Genomic DNA, 19,991 nt, shown 5'->3' with positions numbered 1-19,991 from the left:
TCAATCTCTGCTCTGAAGAAGTATATTCTATGCTTTAGAGTGGCATTTGATTGCCCTGAACGGTCATTCACTTTTGCCTTCCAAGCATAAATTGCCCTTTTGATGGTCATTGATGTCACACAAAAATGCAGCATTGCAAGGTGAAAACCTTGCAATGTTACTTGAAGCATAATGATTTTATAATACACATTATATGTTCTATTAGACCTTCTTAACCTGGATTGTGGCGTAACAATGTGACATGGGTGCGCTTTAGTTATAGAGTCATACAGACATACAGCATGGAGATAGACTCTTTGGTTCAACTAATCCACTTTGATCATGTTCCCAAAACAAACTAGTCCCACTTGCCTGCATTGGGTCCATAACCCTCCAAACCTCTTCATGTACTTGTCCAAATATCTTTTAAATGTTGTAACTGTACCTGCATCCATCACTTCCTTTGTCAGTTCATTCCACATATGAGCAACTCTCTGCGTAAAAATGTTGCCCCCATGTCCTTCTTAAATCTGTCTTCTTTCACCGTAAAAATACGCCTTCTAGTTTTACTAAAATGGAATACCTCACATTTATCCAAATCAAACTCCACCTACCACTCTTCAGCTCATTGTCCCAATTTCTTGTAATCTCTTTGTAAACCTTTTTCACTAACTACTATACCAACAATTTTCGGTGTCATCCACACACTTACTAACCATTTCTCCTAAATTCTCATCCAACTTGTTTGCATACATGACAAACAAAAGTAGACCCAGTGCCAATCCCTACAGAATAACACAAGTCATAGGGCTCCAGTCTGAAAAACAACCCACCTCCACCACCCTCTATCTCAACCATCAAGCCAATTTTGTATCCAATTGGCAAGCTCTCCCTGAATCTACGTAATCTAACTTTACGAATTGGTCTACAATGCAGAACCTTGTCAAAGGCTTTACTAAAGACCATGTAAATAATGTCCACCACTCTACCCTCATCAATCATTTTAGTTACTTGCCCAAAATACTCAATCGTGAGACATGGTTTCCCTCATACAAAGCCATGCTGACTATCCTTAATCAGTCCTTGCCCTCTCCAAATGTATGTAAATCCTATCTTTCAGAATCACCTTCAGCAACATACCCACCACCAATGTCAGACTCACAGCTTTATAGTTCCCAGGCTTTTCCTTACAGCCTTTCTTAAATAAAGGTATAACATTAGCCACCCACCAGTCTTCCGGCAGGTCACCTGTGGTTATAGGTGATATAAATATCTGTGCTAGGGCCCCACAGTTTCTCTGCTAACTTCCCACAATGTCCTGGGATACCTTTGACCAGGTCCTGGAGATTTATCTACCTTTATGTATTCTAACACCTCCAGCATTTCCTCTTCTGGACTGTGAACTGTTTTCAAAACATCAATATTTATTTCCCTGAGTTCTCTAGTCTCCATTTCTTTCTCCACAGTAAAAACTGATATGAAATATTCATTTAATACCTCCCCCATCTCTTGAGTTAGTACACATGTACTTAAATAGCTTGCCAATGAACTGCTGCCCCTTATCAGACAATATTTAATCCAGGATACAAAATAACCTGAAAATATTGCTTTTCATGAAAATAACGGCTATGCTCGTAGTATTGTTACGTTTTTAAGTTATGGGAAATTTAGTAAAGTAATCCATTGCAAGGATGCAATCCTCCTTTGTACTTTGAATAGGTCTCTTGCAATTTTCATTCAATAAGTAAGTGGAACATCATTGGATGTGGACGCTTCCTCTGTTGCTGGGTTTGATACATTTGGCATGCCTCACATGCATTCACGAGTAATTATATCCTGATCTATCTCCATCCAGCCCACAGACTCATGCACTCACCTTCATGTGGGTTCAATGTAATGTGTCCCTGGAAAAAATACACATGATGTTTTGGTGGAATGCTTTCGATGTTCATTCTTGTTTTTCTTTGTTAAATGCTTGTTGTGATACAATAAGTATTGGTATTGAAGAATCCAACACTTTTTTTCCAACTAACTGTTATTTACAAACATTGCATTCCTCAGGCAGTAAGTATCTGGGCTAATGTTAAGCTATTAGTCTTAAATATCAAAGCATTTTTCCAGAAGAGTATTATACACCAGGTGATCTGAAATAAGACAGGATGTGAGAGCTTTACCTACGCACACTTCATGCTATGATGCAGTGATGGTATCTTGTGAACATAACACAACATGTTACGTGCGCAAAAGAAGGAGAAATCTATCACTTCAGAGCCCAACATTTAATGATTGTCACCTATGGTTTAAATCTTTGGTCCAGGATGGGGATAGGGACCACAGCTTGGACTGGGTGTTGGATCACACAGTCCCTGAAAAAAACTGCAGAGGCTGTTAGTTCCCAAGGTGTATTGGTTGGAAAGTCTGCCTCAGGACTTCAACAGTGTTCAAAGTTAAAAGGATTAAAACAGAGATAAGCTTTAAGTTCTCACTCCCTCACTGCTTAAGCTCGACCTTATGGAGCCAAACTATGCCCTGACTCTCATCCGCCATGGCTCCACACACCCACTGTGCAACCTTATGCCGTCAACCATTCCCCATAGCCCTCATACCCCTATGCTAACCTATGCCTTTGTGCTCACCTCCATGACACCGAATTTCTCTGTGGCAACTTATGCCATCTTGCATGTAAATTTCTCATGGCTCCTAATATCCCATTTGCCCCCAGTCATTCCAGTGTCCCTCTATAGTCACCAAACCAAGATGTGCTTAACACTTGCTTTGTCTTTGACTTTTGATATCTGTGGTTTTGCTGCCTGCTCCTCCTGTTCTTTGTGGTTTCTCCAGCACAGTCCTCCATCTGGACTCCTTTAGGGGTTAGCACTTGAACATGTTGAAGAGCTTGTGAGTGGAGGAGGAACTCCTGCAGAAACCTCCAGTAAATTACATTTGGAGCAACCAATCCACAGGCTGGATTGAAAGGCTTGGGACACTCCACTCTGGGCTGAAGGCTGTATGTTGAAAATCCTGGGTTAGCACCTTAGCACTATAATTGCAATCTTTTACTCTGCATCAAAGAGAAATTTAATGTTTACATCATTGGTGCAGGGCCTCTGAGTATTAAAGCTCTTTCGCTTCAGTATTTAAGTACAGAAATCCATGAAGATTTGCCAAATACGACCTTCTTCCTGATTCAATTCCATTGTGGCCTGTCATCTGACAAGCTCCAACCAAGCTTGTCCATATTTAATTCCTGATGTGTAGTAACAAGCTCCTAGAAGTGAGAAAAAAAGAAGCATTGCTGTCAATCTGGAAACTGGTGGCAGAAGCCATTGGGTAAAAGCCATTGTTGAAAAGCCATTTATTATATAACTGCATTACATGGAGGTTAAAGTTGGAAGAACATGCTGGATCTTAAAAGATTTTATCTAGCTGAGTTATTTCTGTTAATAAGAGGTTTGGAAATTGCTTCTTTTATTCATGGGCACTTTGCATTACAGTATATTATTGTGAAAGTTTCAAGTATGCTCTCCTACATTTTCTTTCTTGCTGTACCCTCATGATCCAGCCATTCATGCTGCTGTCAGCATTATTTAAAGGCAATGTTATTGTGATCATTAACTGATGGAAAAAGTAATCCTGATAAAATCTGCTCTTGGCCTTTTGATGTCCCTGCTTTTATTCACTCCACTACTGACTACCACAAGTTCAGTTGCCAAGACGTAAGGCTCTGAAATACCCTCACTATACCTCATTGCCTCCCTTCCCTTCTTTAGAATACAACTTAAGACTGACCCATTTGGCCAAGACTTTGGTCATCTGCCCTAATATTTCCTTATGTGGCTCATTTTTAGTTTTGTGTTATATTACTCATGGGACAATGCAAAGGTGCAACACAAATACGAGTTGTTATTGAATTATGTTTCTTACTACATCGTTATCACAATGTAGGGTTTTGTGATCAAATTGTGTTATTTTTCACATGGGGAATGATATGTTTATAGAAGTTGTAACAGGAATAGGTCATCGGAAATGCCTGGCAGCTGAACTCAGTCTCTCCAGCTGAAAAGTACCATAAGCTAGGTTCAATACAAATTTGAAAGCAAACAATTCAAACTGTATAATGTGTTGAGTTCTTTGCTGCAAACTTTAACTGTAGAAGTGTCTGCTGTCTCTCCATTCCCTGACTTTGGGTGTGAAACCACACAGACACCATTTATATCAAGTATATGCAAGAAGTGAGGAACATAGGACTGTGGGAATGGGATGAAGCTATTTAGCATCCTCAGCCTGTTCATCTTTATCGTGGCAGTTCTGTAAGTTAAGAAAATCCATTTTTCTTAATACTGGAATACACAGTGTCCTTGCACAAGTTCAAATTTGAAAGTTTCCAGTCATCTTGCCTCAATTTCCACTAACTTTTGTGTGATGAAATTCTTTTTGACATCACTTATGTACAGCTTAACTCTAATTTTAAGGTTATGCCCTCTTGTTCTGGATTCAACACTCGGAGACAATGATCCTACTTGCTTCTTTAATCATTATATTTTCAATTATTTCATGGAGTGTGGCTTTTGCTGGCTGAGCCAGCACTTTTTGCCTCTCCCTATTTGCTCTTGAAAAGGTTGTGGTGAACTACCTTCTTAAACCATTGCAGTCCATCTGCCAGAGGTTGATCTACAATGGCATTAGAGAGGGAGTTCCAATGATTTTGACCTGGTGACGCTGAAGGAATAGCAACATATTCCAAGTTGGTATGACAAATGGCCTCTCTAATGGGATCACATCCTTCTTATAGTGTGGTGAACAGAATGCACATAGCACTCCAGCTGTGTCCAATCATACTTTATGTAAAGCTCCATCATAACTTTCTTGCTCTTATATTCAATATCTTAACTAATAAAGTCAAGTATTCCATATATTTTCTTAACCAACAAATCTGTCTATCCTACTGCTTTCTAGGATTTATGGATATGCATACTGAGATCCTTCTGATCCCTTGAATGTCATCGGGTCCTACCATTCAATGTGTACACCCTCGTCTTGTTAGTTCACCCAAAATGCATTACTTTACACTTTTCAAGGTTAAATCACATTTTTTACTGTTCAGCACATCTGATCAGAGCGTCTGCATTGTCCCTTAGTCTAAAGCTTTCCTACTCACTGTTTATCATATCATTACATTTTGAGTTACCTCTGAACCTCCTACATTAGTATCTGAATCATTAAGGTACACAACAAACAGCAAGCAACCTAGCCCCAAACAGTTTTGTACACCACAAGACTCAGGCTTCCAGTCACAAATACGCCCTTGATTATCATGCTCTGCTTCCTGCCACTCAGCCAATTTTGGAGCCAATTTACTAAACAGCACTGGATCCCTTAGCTGCTTAGCTTTTTAACTAGCCTGCTATGCAAAACCTTGTCAAAAGTATTACCAAAGTATGTCTAGACAACATCAACTGCACACCTGGAAACCTCCTTGAAAAATTCAATCAAATTTCATAGACGCGATCTTCTCCTGACAAAATGATACTGACTACCCTTGATGAATAATTGCCTCTCCAATTGGAAAATTCTCTCATCACGTTTTCCAATAGTTTCCCTACCACTTGATGGTAGGCTCATTGGCCTATAGTTTCCTGGTTCATACTGACCACCTTCTTGAATAATCGTACCACATTAGTTCTCCTGTCCTCTGGTACCTTCCCTGTGGCCAGAGAGGTTTGAAAATTAATATCAAGGCTCCTGCAATCTCTTCCCTTGCATCCCACAACAGGTTGGGATACATCTTATCTGGGCTTCAGGCTCTATTCACAATCAAGCCTCTTAAAACTCATACTTCATTCCTTTTAAGGCCATCACTGGTTGAGTCAACATTTATTGCTTGAAAAGGTGGCGGTGAGCTGCCTTCTTGAATGGCTGCATTCCAGTTTCTGTAGGTACAGCCATCATACCATTAGGAGAAGTTTCAGGATTTTCACTCAGCGATTCTAAAGGATGAGAGATAAATTTCCAAGTCAGGATGGTAAATGACTTGAAGAGGAACTTGCATGTGGTAGTGTTCTGAACCATTTGCTACCTTTGATCTTCTAGATAGTAGTGGTCATGAGTTTGGTACATGCTGTCTAAAGACCCTTGGTAAAATTCTGTCGTGCACCTTGTAGATGGCACACAAAATTGCTACTGAGCATCAGTGTTACTATTGGAAAACGTGATGAGAGAATTTTCCAATTGGAGAGGCAATTACATGCTGTCTAAAGACCCTTGGTAAAATTCTGTCGTGCACCTTGTAGATGGCACACAAAATTGCTACTGAGCATCAGTGTTGGAGGAAGTGAATGTTTGTGGATGTGGTGCCACTAAAATGGAATGCTTTGTCCTGAATTAGTATTGAGGTTTTTGATTGTTGTTGAAGCTACATCCATTTTGCCAAGTGAAGAATATTTCAATACACTCATGACTTATGCCTTGTAGGTGGTAGAAAGGCTTTGGGGAGTCAGGAAGTAAGTTATTTTTTGTAGGATTCCTAGCTTCTGAGTTTCTGTTGTAACTACAGCATTCATAGGGGTAATTCAATGGGGAATTCAGTGATAGTAATGCCTTTGAGTGTCAAATGGTAATGGAGTCCCTCTTGTTGGAGGTCGTCATTGCTTAGCACCTGTGTGACACAAATGTCACTTGCCAATTGTAAGCCTAAACCTGAATATTATTCAGGTTCTGCTGCATTTGAAGTTGGACTGCAGCAGTATCTGATGAGCCATTAACGGTGCTGATGTTGTGCAATCATCAGTGAAGATCCCCACCTTCGAACTTATGATGGAGATGCAGTCCCAGTTGGATGAAGTTTCAGAGAAGTAAGCAACAAGGTACCACTAAGCCAATTTGGAGCAAATTTACAAACTTGCCCTGGATCCCGTAGGTTCTTAATTCCTTAACCCTCCTGCTATATGAGAACTTGCCCAAAGCATTACTGAAGTCCATGAAGACTACCTCAATTCACTACCCTCACCTACACTCCTTGAAATATTTAATCAAATTTGATAGACAAGATCTCCTACTGAAAATGCTATACAGAGCATCCTTAATTAATCCTTGCCTCTCCAAGTTACTGCTTAAACTTTCATTTTGGAAGTTGGTGCTATCCAGTTTCCAGAGGAAAGGAGATTAGGGAGCTGAATAGAAATAATGAGAGTTTAGTTAATAATTAGATGCAAATGCATGAAAATGCAACAGTTGAGACTCATTAGTGAGATTCTGAACTTGCCATTTAAACTGGAAGAGGAACGACAGAAATATTTTCCTTGATGCTGAGATACAAATATTTTCCTTTTGCTGTATATTCCCAACTTTCTTGCCATTGCTCATGCCACTGAATGGAGCAGACAATTTCACTTGGGGACAAATCCATTGCCATAGGATTCTAACCCTCTGCTATAGCTTTGGTATTCATGTGAGTGATTCCGTTCAAGTTCTGGTTAATGGTGTCCCCTGCATATTGATAATGAGATATTTTCCCAATGATAATATCATTGAATATCAAGGTGAGATGGTTAGATTCTCACTTTTTAGGGATAGTCATTGTCTTTGTGTGGCATGAATGTTGTTTCCCAAAAAATTGGATGTTATCTAGGTCTTGCAGCATATGGCCACAGTCTGCTTCAGTACCTGAGATGTTATGAATGCTGCTAAACATTGTGCAATTATTAATGGACATCCCCAGATTTGATCTAATGATAGAGAAAAAGTCTTTGATAAAGTGGCTGAAGTTAATTGGGTCTAGGACACTACACTGAAGTACTCCTGCCGAGATATTCTGGAATGTCGATGTCAGATCTCCAAAAACCACAAGTATTCTTCCATCTGTTCAGTATCTTGGCAACCAGCAGATAGTTTTCTCCCGATTGACATTGATGTCAGTTTTGGGACAGTTCCTTGATGCTACACTCAGTTAACTGTCACCTTAGTTTCATGGCCTGTCACTCACATCTCAGTTCATGAGTTCAGCCCTTTCATCCATGTTTGGACTAAGGCTAAGTGGCCAAGGCAGAAACCAACTGAACAGCAGTGAGCAAGTTATTTGTGAGTTACAGCTACACCATCATTTATTGGTGCCCTGCTGATGAAATATGAGGAAGCAGTCATACTGCCAGAAATCTGGGAAACATAAAGGCAATGTAACCAATTTACTGAAATGAGTGACTAAGGCAACAGATTTATATTGTGCATCCAGGAAGACAAATATCTGAGTAATAGCTCTATGTTGATTCAATTTTAGTTTAAGACTCACACAAATTATATAATGTGGTAAGAGGCTTGGCAACTGTTCAACTTTCTACTAGTCTGGATCTGAATGTAGAATTGAAACTGTGACATCGATTAGAATAACTTAAAGCTATCATGTTCACTTCTTTCCTAATTGTTGCATTGCGCATTGTCTTCCAAATATTTATAAAATTATATGTTCATTCTTTGAGCTAATAGATTGTCCTTCAAATTAAAGCTTGCTAAATATGCCTTGGAAATAGAACTTAAGCTGTATACCCTCTATATTTCTTTATTATAGTGCCCACTCAATTTATTTAACTGTGTGGCCTCTTCATTTTCTTTAGAATCACAGAATCCCTACAGTGTGGAAACAGGCCCTTCAGCCCAAGAAGTCCATTCTGACTCTCTGAAGAGTAACCCAGACCCATTCCTCCACCCTATTATTCTAAATTTACCCCTGACTAATGCACCTAACCTACATATCCCTGAACACTATGGGCAATTCAACATGGTCAATTTACCTAACCTGCACATCTTTGCATTTTTTTCTACACCTGCACATTGCAGTACCTTAGAGGAGGCGGGGAAGGTGGTTGCAGTCTACTTGGGAGCTTTCATTTCGCTGCACAGATATGTGGCCGCACATATCAGAGATAACATTGGTTGTGACAATAATTATGGATTGAATTGATTGGATACACTCTGTTGTTAGCTAAACTCTGTCAGTTGGCTGATAGGATTTCCTAAAATTTCATTGAACTGGATATACGTGAGAGTGCCTGCAAGCATCTAAGAGAGAGAAAGAGAGAGAGTGTGTGTACAGAGAGATAGAAGCTCCTTAACCTGCACTTGAAGCACGAAAATTCTGATCCAGTGGTTCACTACATAGAACTCCAATGAAACGTCATGCTCACATTGAAGAGATGGAATATGTGATGAGTTAAATCAGGCTCAAGATCTAGTTTGGGCTGGAGAATAGGAATTGAGAATGGAAATCACAAACGGCTGTTTAAAGTCTTGTCAATGCAAAGAAATGTTAGTGTGGCCAACAATAATGTCCTTGATGGCTATACAGAATGTTACCACAAATCTAAATTTGGACTATGATTCGACATTTGGTGATATTAAGGTGTCCTTGATTTAGGTGTTAGAGAATATCAAATCTGAGGACTCTGCTATGACTGTTTTTTCATCATTTATCAATGAATCATCCACGTTACTAAGGCGTGGAGGCTAATTGAAATGCCATTTGAAGATGCAGCCCTTGGGACTGTATATGACCAGATATTGAGGCAGTATTAGCGTCCCAGGTTCGAGTCCAACCTCAGGTGACTGCCTGTCTAGAGTTTGCACGTTCTCCCCGTGTCTGCGTGGGTTTCCTCCAGGTGCTCCGGTTTTCTCCCACAGTCCAAAGATGTGCAGGTCAGGTGAGTTGTTCATGCTAAATTGCCCATAGTGTTCAGTGCATTAGTCAGAGGGAAATGGGTCTGGGTGGGTTACTCTTCGAAGGGTCAGTGTGGACTTGTTGGGCTGAAGGGCCTGTTTCCACACTGTAGGGAATTTAATCATTATTGCATTTGTATGCAGTGTGTATTCACTTTCTGTGCTGTTCGAACTTCCTTGAGCCTTTGCATTGTCTCAGGTACTGATTTGATGGCCCAAGAAATGCAAGATTCCATATCACAAGAAAATTAATGTCCTTTGCTGCTGGTGCATCTCCAGGAATTTTGGACAATGTGCCATCTGCACGGATATTTTGAAGTTTTCCTTGGACATCTGAACAACGAAGTCCACAATTGGTAGGCAGAATCTCTGTACTTGGGGCAGCATTTTTGCCAGTTCCTTAGTGTTGAGAGGTATGACCAATGGTTTATAGTGTTTCTAGGTTGTGAAGCTTAGTCTCCCTTTCTCCATGGCCATGCATGACTGCACTCTCTCTGCCAATATTTTAGGTGTGTAATAAACAGACTTTGAGTACTATCTCTGTAAGTCTGGAGCAACGCATCTCCCAGACCAATGGACAATACACCTGTTATGATGATGATGGGAAATTTGGGTTGTAATGAGGTATTGTTTGTATCGAACTCAGCATTTGCTTCATTTGTTTGAATGCTCACTGCTGGTGCTCATCCCAATAACAGTAATTGCCAGAATGACTCATTTGCCTGCACAACATTAAAAAGTAGCTTCCCTAGTTAATTCACAATGGCCATAAATTGTCAATGCATTGTAATGCTGTAAGCCAGAGAGAAATCTTTAATGGGCTTTGTCTTCTAGGGTCTGCTCAGATGCCAGATTCATCCCAAATGTTGATTGTTAATTCATAAATGTCACATTTGTAATTGAGCAAGGACCCTGTCTCCTGCATTCACTGAATGCCAAAACTTCAATGTTCAATATAGCCTCTGATAAAATCCTCAACTTTGTGGCAATGTCAGTAGAGTTCTGATTTACATCCATTGATTGATAAATTAATTAGGGGGTTCAATTGCAGGGAAGTTTCAAATATCAAAATGAAATGAACGAGCAGAAGTGCGGAGTAGTTAAGAGGTGAATAATAATCAAAGGGTGACAAGAACGGATAGAAAATATAAGCAGAAGAGTGCAGCAGGAAAGAATCAGAGAGCGTAATGTTGGTTAAAAAGTAAAAGCTTCAGGTTCCTTATCTAAATGCATGCAGCATTCCCACTAAGACAGGTGAGTTGATGGCAGAAATTGAAACAAAAGCAACATGGCTTGATAGCTATTACAGAGACGGTGTTGCACGCTGCATACTCAATATTCAAGGATGTTTAACACGAAAATATAGGCAAAAAGAAAAAGGAGGTGTAGTAGTGTTATTAATAAGGGAAAATATTTGTGCAGCTATAAGTAGTGACACAAGTTCAATAGATTATGATGTGGAATCGGTATTGATAGAAATAAGGGAAAGAAGTCATGGGTAGGGGTCACTTATAGTTCCCTAAGAATAAGCCTCACAATAGGACAAAGTATAAATCAGGAAATAACTGAGGCAAGTTACAATTGTCGTATTTGATTTTAATCTGCATTTTGACTGGACAAATCAAATGGACAAGAGTACCGTGGAAGATAAATTTGAAGTCAGCAACAAGAATTGTTTCTTCCAGTAATATTTTGCTAATCTAGCTGGGAATGGGCTATTTTAGATTGAGTAATGTGTAATAAGTAGGAATAATAAGAGATCTTGCAGTTAAGAATCATGTAGGAGGTAGTGATTACAGAATCATAGAATCATAAAATGTTACAGTACAAGAAGAGATAATTTGACCCATCTTGTCTGTACTGGCTTCCAAAAGAGCTATCCAGCTTATCCCATTCTACAGCCCTATCACCTTAGCCCTCTAAGTTAATCACTTTCAAATATATATCCAGCTCTCACTTGAAACTTCCTATGGAGTCTGCCTCCACCATTCTCTCAGGCAGTGTATTCCAAATCCTAACAACCTTCTGAGTTAAGACGTTTCTGTTCATCCTCCTCCTAGCTCTCTTGCTGACAGTCTTGAAATTGTGACCCGTACTAACATAGTGACTAGTGAAAAGAAAATATCCTTCTTTACCCTAACAAAATTGTTCATAATTTTGAGCACCTCAATAAGGTCACCTCTTAATCCTCTTGCTCCAAGGAGAATAAGCCCAATCTCTCTAATCTTTCCTTGTATCTAAGGTCCCTCAATCCTGGTATCATTATGGTAAATCTCTATTGCACTCTCTCTAGGGATTTGACATCCTCCCTTAAATAAGGTGTTCAGACCTGAATACAATACTCCAAATGTGGTCTGACTAATGATTTGTAGAGGTATAGCATCATGTCCTTGCTTTCATATTCTATGCCATTATTTATAAACCCAAGGATCCTATAAATCTTCTGAACAACTGTTTCAACTTGCCTGGCCACCTTCAGAGAATTATGCACACGAACCCCAAGGTCCCTCTGCTTCTCTACTCCCCTCAGCGTTGAGTGTCATGTGCCAGATGTCTACCCATTTGTAAGAACCTGTATTTTATTTTGCCTTTTTTGCCAAGGGGATGTTTATGAGATGTTGCAGGTATTTGGAACAGTATAATTAAGTTATGACAGAGGAGAGTGGGTTTTCAAATAGTTTAAAATATTCCAAGTTTGGTTCTCTTTTGTTCGTGTTTCATTCAGTAGTCTGTAAATAAATTCTGTTTTGCTTAAAACTGAGTGGAATATTTATGTTACACCTGCTTAAAATTACTAGAAAAGTTAGGGTCTGGGCTACCTTCTTGGAGTGTTTTGAAGGAATCTGGCCTAGTTTGGGGGCTCGTCCAGGATTTTTTCTCTACTTCCGATTTGGGATTAGGGTTGCTGGACCCAAATGTGGCGAGTGGTCTTTAATTCTATGTATTGAATGCAATTGATTTAAACAGTGCTTGGTGTGGTAATGGCTGTTTCAGTCACGAAGAGTTTTATGGGGGTGGAAGAAGTGACTTTGGGGGCTTTACAAAAGGTGAACGAAGTCAAAGCTGTTGGAATTGGCAGTCAAGCTGGAGTTGGAGTTACCTTCGTCCGTATGAAAACAGAAATAATTATGGTAATAGCTCTGCATTTAAAATTGCTGGAAAGACCATTAGAATTTTTTGGGATGGCTAAAATTTAATTGAGAATGAAGCAGGTTGAGTTAGAGGCAAAAGAAAAGGAAAGAGAAAAAGAAATGAAACTGTTTGAATTATGGTTAAAAGCAGAGGAAATACAAAGCGAAAGAGAGAGAGGAAAGGAAGAAAGAGAGGGAGCTTGAATTTCATAACCTGGCGCTTAGACAAGAAAGTTGGCTTAAAAGGATGGAGATGAAGGCTGAAGTTAAGCTTAATGAGGAAGAGAGTGAAGATCTGTTTAAATATATTCAAGCATTGCCTAAATTTGATAAGAAGGATGTAGAAGCCTTTTTCATCTCATTTTAGAAGGTGGCTAAACAAATGAAGTGGCCTGTGACTATGTGGGTTTTGTTGATCTTGTATGTAGAGGTAGTGAGGTATTTGCATCCCTATCAGAGGAGGTATCTGGGGCATATGAGGAGGTGAAGAAAACCATTTTAAGTGCATATGAGCTTGTGCCAGAAGCCGACAGGCAACATTTCAAAAATCTAAGGAGGGACCCTGGTCAAACCTATATTAAGTTTGAAAGGATCAAACAAAATAATTTTGACAGGTGGATAAGGGTATTAAATATGGAGCAATCCTATGATGCTCTTAGAGAGATGATTATTTTGGAGGAATTCAAAAATACACTTCCTGAGGTAGTGAGAACTGATGTAGAAGAGTAGAGAGTTAAAACAGCAAGATTAGCAACTGAAATGGCTGATGATTATGAGTAGGTTCATAAATCAAACTTTGGCTTCCAACATCAATTTCAATCCATGAGGGATAGACATTGGGGAAAAGAGAAATCCTCAAGTGGTATTGAAAAGATAGATCTCAGCGAAGATCATAAGGATAATTTACCACAGGTTAAGAAGGAATCCCTTGAGGGAAAAAGAGAGGTTAAAAAGCTCTAGTGTTTTCAATGCAATAAAGTAGGCCATGTGAAGTCACAGGTTAGAAAGAGCAATGGAAAACAGGATAAGCCAGTGAATTTTGTTGGAGTGGTAATGGAAAGCACAATGGAGACTAGAAAGCTGCACCATAATGTACAACCTGGTTGGAGGTTGGTTAAGGAGGAAGTGCCAGATCTTAAACCATGTATTTGCGAATATAAAGTTTATTTATATTGGCCTGAAGCAACAGGTAAGGAGGTTACCATATTAAGAGAGACGGGATCCTTTCAGACTGTGATGTTGAAAGATGAGGAGATATGTACATCTGAAGGACTATTGCTAGAAAAGTACTAGTAATGGGAATTCATGGTGAGACAAGAAGCACTCAATTATGTAAAACGAGGTTAGAGTGTCCAGTGAAGAGTGGAGATGTTGTGATACGAATACTGGACAAACTTTCAGCTCCAGGAATTCAATTTATCCTTGCCAACGATATTGCTGGTTCACAGATAGAAGTGCTGTCTACAGTGGTTGAAAAGTCAATGGAAACTCAGGCACCTGAGGTATTACAGGAAGCATACCCTGGGATTTTTCCTGACTGTGTGGTAACGAGGTCACAAAGTTGAAACAGGAGAGATCAAAGTGTGCAGATATGAATGTTGAACTGGAATTAGCAGAGACCTTGTTTGATCAGATGGTTGAGACAAACAAGGAGCACATCGATAATAAAGGAGGCATCTTTAGCTCAGAGAAAATAACTGAGTAACAGCAGAAAGATGAGAAATTGAATCAATTGTATCAAAAGAAGAATCTCGATGTATCCCAGTGTGCAACTATCTTAAAAATGATGTCTTAATGAGAAAATGGAGACCATCACATTTTCAGGCAGATGAGATATGGGCAGACGTTCGTCAAGTCTTATTGCCAGTGGGTTTTAGAAAGGAGGTGTTAAGGGTGGCACATGAACTAGCAGTAGGAGGTCATTTAGGGACAAGAAAAACTCAAGCTAAAATGCAAAAACAATTTTACTAGCCAGGACTGCACAAGGATGAAGATGAATTTTGGCAGGCATGTCACGTTTGTCAGGTAATTGGAAAACCACAGGCAATAATAAAACCCACACCTTTAATACCTATTCCTGCATTTGAGGAACCTTTTACAAGAGTCTTAATTGATTGTGTAGGACCCTTACTTAAAACAACAAGTAGGAATCAGTATTTATTAACAATAATGGATGTGTCCACTAGATTTCCAGAGGCAATTACATTGTGCTCAATCACAGTTAAAAGGATTGTAGAGGGGTTACTTAAATGTTTCATGAGATATGGACTACCCATATAATACAATCAGATCAAGGGTCAAACTTTACATCAAGTTATGGACAGCTTAAGAATAAAACAATTCAAATCTACTGCTTACCATCCAGAATCACAGGGAGGGCTAGAAAGGTGGCATCAAAATTTAAAGACCATGTTAAGGGCTTATAGTCAAGACTAGATGTTTGGGATAAAATAATTCTAGTTATACTTGTTGCCATCAGAGATGCACCAAATGAATTGACTAAATTCAGTCCATTTGAATTAATTTTTGGACATGAAGTGAGAGGATCATTAAAATTGATTAAGGAGAAATTGGTGAGTCAGAATTCAGAGACCATATATTTGGAACTATGTGTCAGATTTTAGTGAATGATTAAATAGAGCGGGGGAGTAGGCTGGATAGCATTTAAAAGAATCACAGGATGCAATGAAACAGGACACAGCCAAGAAATCAAAAGCTCACAATTTGCGATCGGAGATTAAGTGTTAGTTTGACTTCCAGTGGTATGTGAACCTTTAAACTTAGATTGGACCTTATCAAGTGAATGGAAGTTGAGTGAGGTGAGCTATTTGATAAGGACTCTAGATAGAATGAAATCTCACAGAGTGAATATGCTCAAAAGGTATTTTGACAGGGAAGGAAAGCAAAAAGGAGAATGTGTTATTGGTTATAACACAGAGTGAAGAGCCAAGTTCAGAAGATTCTGAATTGGAAATTCCACAAATTAAATTGAACAATGAGAATGTTGTCAACAATTAGGATAAATTGTTGAGTTACCTTCCAGAGGAAAATCAAAATGACCTGAAAGAGTTATAACAATCACAAGGGGAGATATGTGGAAATAAGCTGGGAAGTACTAAACTAATTATGCATGGTGTAGGCATAGGAGATGCTGCTTCGATTAAGCAACATCCTTCTTGGCGTAACCCTCTAAAGTTGGCACAGATTCAGAAGGAGATTGAACACTGGCTCCAAGACAACATAATCAAAGTGAATTACAGTGACTGGAGCTCACCCAGAGAAATGGTGCCAAAAGCAGATGGTACCCAACAATTATGTGTGGAATATCACAAAGTCAATGCAGTTACAATGTCTGATTCATATCTGATTCCTCATTCGCAAGACAGTGTTGAAAAGGTGGGACAAACTACTTATGTTTCTAAGTTGGACTTGTTCAGAGGATACTGGCAGGTACCTTTGTCCATAAGAGCAAAGCCAATTTTGGCTTTCCTAATGCAAAATGGACTGTATCAGTTTAAAGTCATGCTGCTTAGTATAAAAAAATGCACCAGCCACATTTCAGAGACTAACCAATAAAGTCATTTCTGGATTTCCCAATTGTGTAGTTTATATTGATCACCTGATAATCTTTAGTCACGCATGGTGGAACATTTGGAACATTTATCAGAATTGTTCAATCAACTTTGGAAGGCAGACTCAGTGATAAACCTGGCTAAGAGGTGAATTTCTGGGTGTGAATTTCCAAGTCACATTTCTGAGTCGTTTACTGGACGTGGACAAATGGCCCCACGGAATGAAAAACAAAGGTAATTGGGGAGCTTCCCATGCCATCGACAAAAAGAGCAGTATAAAGGCTCCTAGGATTGAATGGAATTTCTCAAAAATTCGTACCAAGGTTTAGCAATGTGGTTGCTCCACTCACTGACTTACCAAAGAAAGGCAAGACGTTTCAGTGAACAGTGGACTGTCAGAAGGCATTTGACAGCCTGAAAGCTGTGTGAACCACTGCCCCGGTATTAGCTGCGTGTAATTACGCAAAGCAATTCGAAGTGGCTATTGATGCAAGTGATGTGGATGTCAGTGCTGTACTCTTACAGGAGGATGATGAGAAGATGGAAAGACCTATTGGGTATTTCTCCAGGAAACTGAACATTCATCAGCAGAAATATTCAACGGTTGAAAAAGAGCTTGGTGTTGAAATTGCAACATTTCAATGTTTATGTAACTAGTAATATATCTGAGACAATCATATACACTCACATTACCCATTGAAGTTTGTGGAGAAATTTAAGGATAAAATATCCTGACTGTTTAGATGGTTACAGCCATTCAATTTGAAAATTGTACATGTGGCAGGTTGAGAAAATGTGATTGCCGACACATTGTCAAGACTTGGATGAAAAACTGAGGCATTCGGTGGCAGGAGTAAACAGACTGAAATAGAATGTAGTAGTGCATGTTTGCTTGGTTATAGTCAATGCATATATGTGTTGTAGTGTACTAAAAATGTAAGATTCAGGGGTTTTAAAATAAAGCTATCTTTGGAAATTGATGAGTTTTTTTAAGGGAGGGGTTGTGATGATGCTGCTCCTTTGAGAAGATTAAGTTGTCCAGTTTTTTCTTAGAGGGGTTGTAAAGGCATAGATTCTGATATGTGTGGAAATATCTATTTGAAAAGGATTTTAAGTATTTTTTTAAAACACTTTTACAATGAAAGAGGTGTGTCCAGTTCTCCCAGTTCAGGATTTGATTTGGGTCCGGTTTTAGTAAGCAGTCTGTATGAGGCTGCTCATCATAGAAATAGCTCCATGCTGATCCTCTCTCTCTTTCTGACATCTGTCAGAACCTGAGTGTGATTTTACCTTTTTTGACAAGGGGGTGTGTATGGGATATTGCAGGCATTTGGAACAGCATCATTAAGTTGTGATAGAGTCGAGGAAGTTTTCACATAGGTTAAGTTATTCTAAATTCCATTTCCTTTTTTCGTGCTTCATTCAGTAGTCTGTAAATTAATTCTGTTTTGTTTAAAACTGAGTGGTTGGGCCAGCTACATCACTCCTGGAATATCCATGTTACATCTGCTTAAAACGACTAGAAAAGTTAGACAATAGACAATAGGCAATAGATGCAGGAGTAGGCCATTCTGCCCTTCGAGCCTGCACCACCATGCAATATGATCATGGCTGATCATCCTTAATCAGTATCCTGTTCCTGCCTTATCTCCATAACCCTTGATTCCACTATCTTTGAGAGCTCTATCCAACTCTTTCTTAAATGAATCCAGAGACTGGGCCTCCACTGCCCTGTGGGACAGAGCATTCCACACAGCCACCACTCTCTGGGTGAAGAAGTTTCTCCTCATCTCTGTCCTAAATGGTCTACCCCGTATTTTTAAGCTGTGTCCTCTGGTTCAGCACTCACCTATCAGCGGAAACATGTCTCCTGCCGCCAGAGTGTCCAATCCTTTAATAATCTTATATGTCTGAATCAGATCCCCTCTCAGTCTTCTAAACTCAAAGGTATACAAGCCCAGTTGCTCAATTCTTTCAGTGTAAGGTAATCCCGCCATTCCAGGAATTGACCTTGCGAACCTATGCTGCACTCCCTCAATAGCCAGTCTGAATCAGATCCCCTCTCAGTCTTCTAAACTCAAAGGTATACAAGCCCAGTTGCTCAATTCTTTCAGTGTAAGGTAATCCCGCCATTCCAGGAATTGACCTTGCGAACCTATGCTGCACTCCCTCAATAGCCAGAATGTCTTTCCTCAAATTTGGAGACCAGAACTGCACACAATATTCCAGGTGTGGTCTCACCAGGGCCCTGTACAGCTGCAGAAGGACCTCTTTGCTTCTATACTCAATCCCTCTTGTTATGAAGGCCAGCATGCTATTAGCCTTCTTCACTACCTGCTGTACCTGCATGCAGACCTTCATTGAGTGGTGTACAAGAACCCCCAGATCTCTCTGTACTGCCCCTTTACCTAAATTGATTCCACTTAGGTGGTAATCTGCCTTCCTGTTCTTGCCACCAAAGTGGATAAGGATCCATTTATCCACGTGAAAGTGCATCTGCCATGCATCTGAGCACTCACCTAACTTGTCCAGGTCACCCTGTAATCTCCTAACATCCTCATCACATTTCACCCTGCCACCCAGCTGATGAAATTTGCGAATGTTATTGCTAATACCATCTTGTATATCCTGAAGATAGATTGTAAAAAGCTGCGGTCCCAGTACTGATCCGTGCGGTACCCCACTGGTCAGTGCCCGGCATTCCGAAATGGAGGGGGGGAGGAGTGTGGAAGGATGAGAGAATGCAGGCTGCAGCCCTATGAAGCAGGGGGAGGGCTTGCAGTTGGCCTGTGTGGGGATGTGGGAGACTACAGGAGCCTGGCGGCCAAGGGCTGGCTGAAAGGCAGCTGGAGGAACGGAGGGAGGGAAGCACGCACAGAGGAGGAAGAGCAAAGAGAAAAGAGAAAAAAAAGCCAAAGGGGATAAAGAGAAAGAGCAACAAAGAAAATGTGGCTGGCCAGCACGCCTTGAAGTAGGCAGAAAAGGCAGGGGCCAGCGCCTACAGCCATACTAGTCTGAAAACGCCCGATCTCGTCTGATCTCGGAAGCTAAGCAGACTCAGGCCTGGTTAGTACTTGGATAGGAGACCGCCTGGGAATACCAGGTGCAGTAGGCTTTTTCCGCCAGCAGTGGCTGCTCAAGTCACCCCTCTGCACTTGTCTTGGGCCAGGCAATGGAGCGGCAGGTTATTTTTGCTGCTGCTGCTGTGCCTGGCATCAGTCTCCTGCAGGCACGAGACACGGAGGGGAGGAGAGCGGAGCGCTGCCAAAATCAGCAAGAAAGGCGGAAAGAAAGGGATTGGGGCTGCACGCTGTCTGCGGGTGGCAGTCAGGAAAGGCGGACAATAGACAATAGGTGCAGGAGTTGGCCATTCTGCCCTTCCAGCCTGCACCACCATTCAATATGATCATGGCTGATCATCCTTAATCAGTATCCTGTTCCTGCCTTATCTCCATAACCCTTGATTCCACTATCCTTGAGAGCTCTATCCAACTCTTTCTTAAATGAATCCAGAGACTGGGCCTCCACTGCCCTCTGGGGCAGAGCATTCCACACAGCCACCACTCTCTGGGTGAAGAAGTTTCTCCTAATCTCTGTCCTAAAT

At 40.3% G+C, this 19,991-nt stretch overlaps 1 non-coding gene across 1 annotated transcript; it reads left to right on the top strand.

Moving 5' to 3' along the window:
* Positions 1-19,383: 19,383 nt before the first annotated feature.
* On the top strand, positions 19,384-19,502 carry LOC122539697. Its single transcript, XR_006309155.1, has one exon. It is a non-coding gene; the product is annotated as a 5S ribosomal RNA (ribosomal RNA).
* The last annotated feature ends 489 nt before the right edge of the window (positions 19,503-19,991 follow it).

The sequence above is a fragment of the Chiloscyllium plagiosum genome, chromosome 2, assembly GCF_004010195.1.
Source record: "Chiloscyllium plagiosum isolate BGI_BamShark_2017 chromosome 2, ASM401019v2, whole genome shotgun sequence".
NCBI lineage: Eukaryota > Metazoa > Chordata > Chondrichthyes > Orectolobiformes > Hemiscylliidae > Chiloscyllium > Chiloscyllium plagiosum.
The sequence above is the reverse complement of the archived record's forward strand: the minus strand, read 5'-3'. Positions and strand labels throughout refer to the sequence as shown.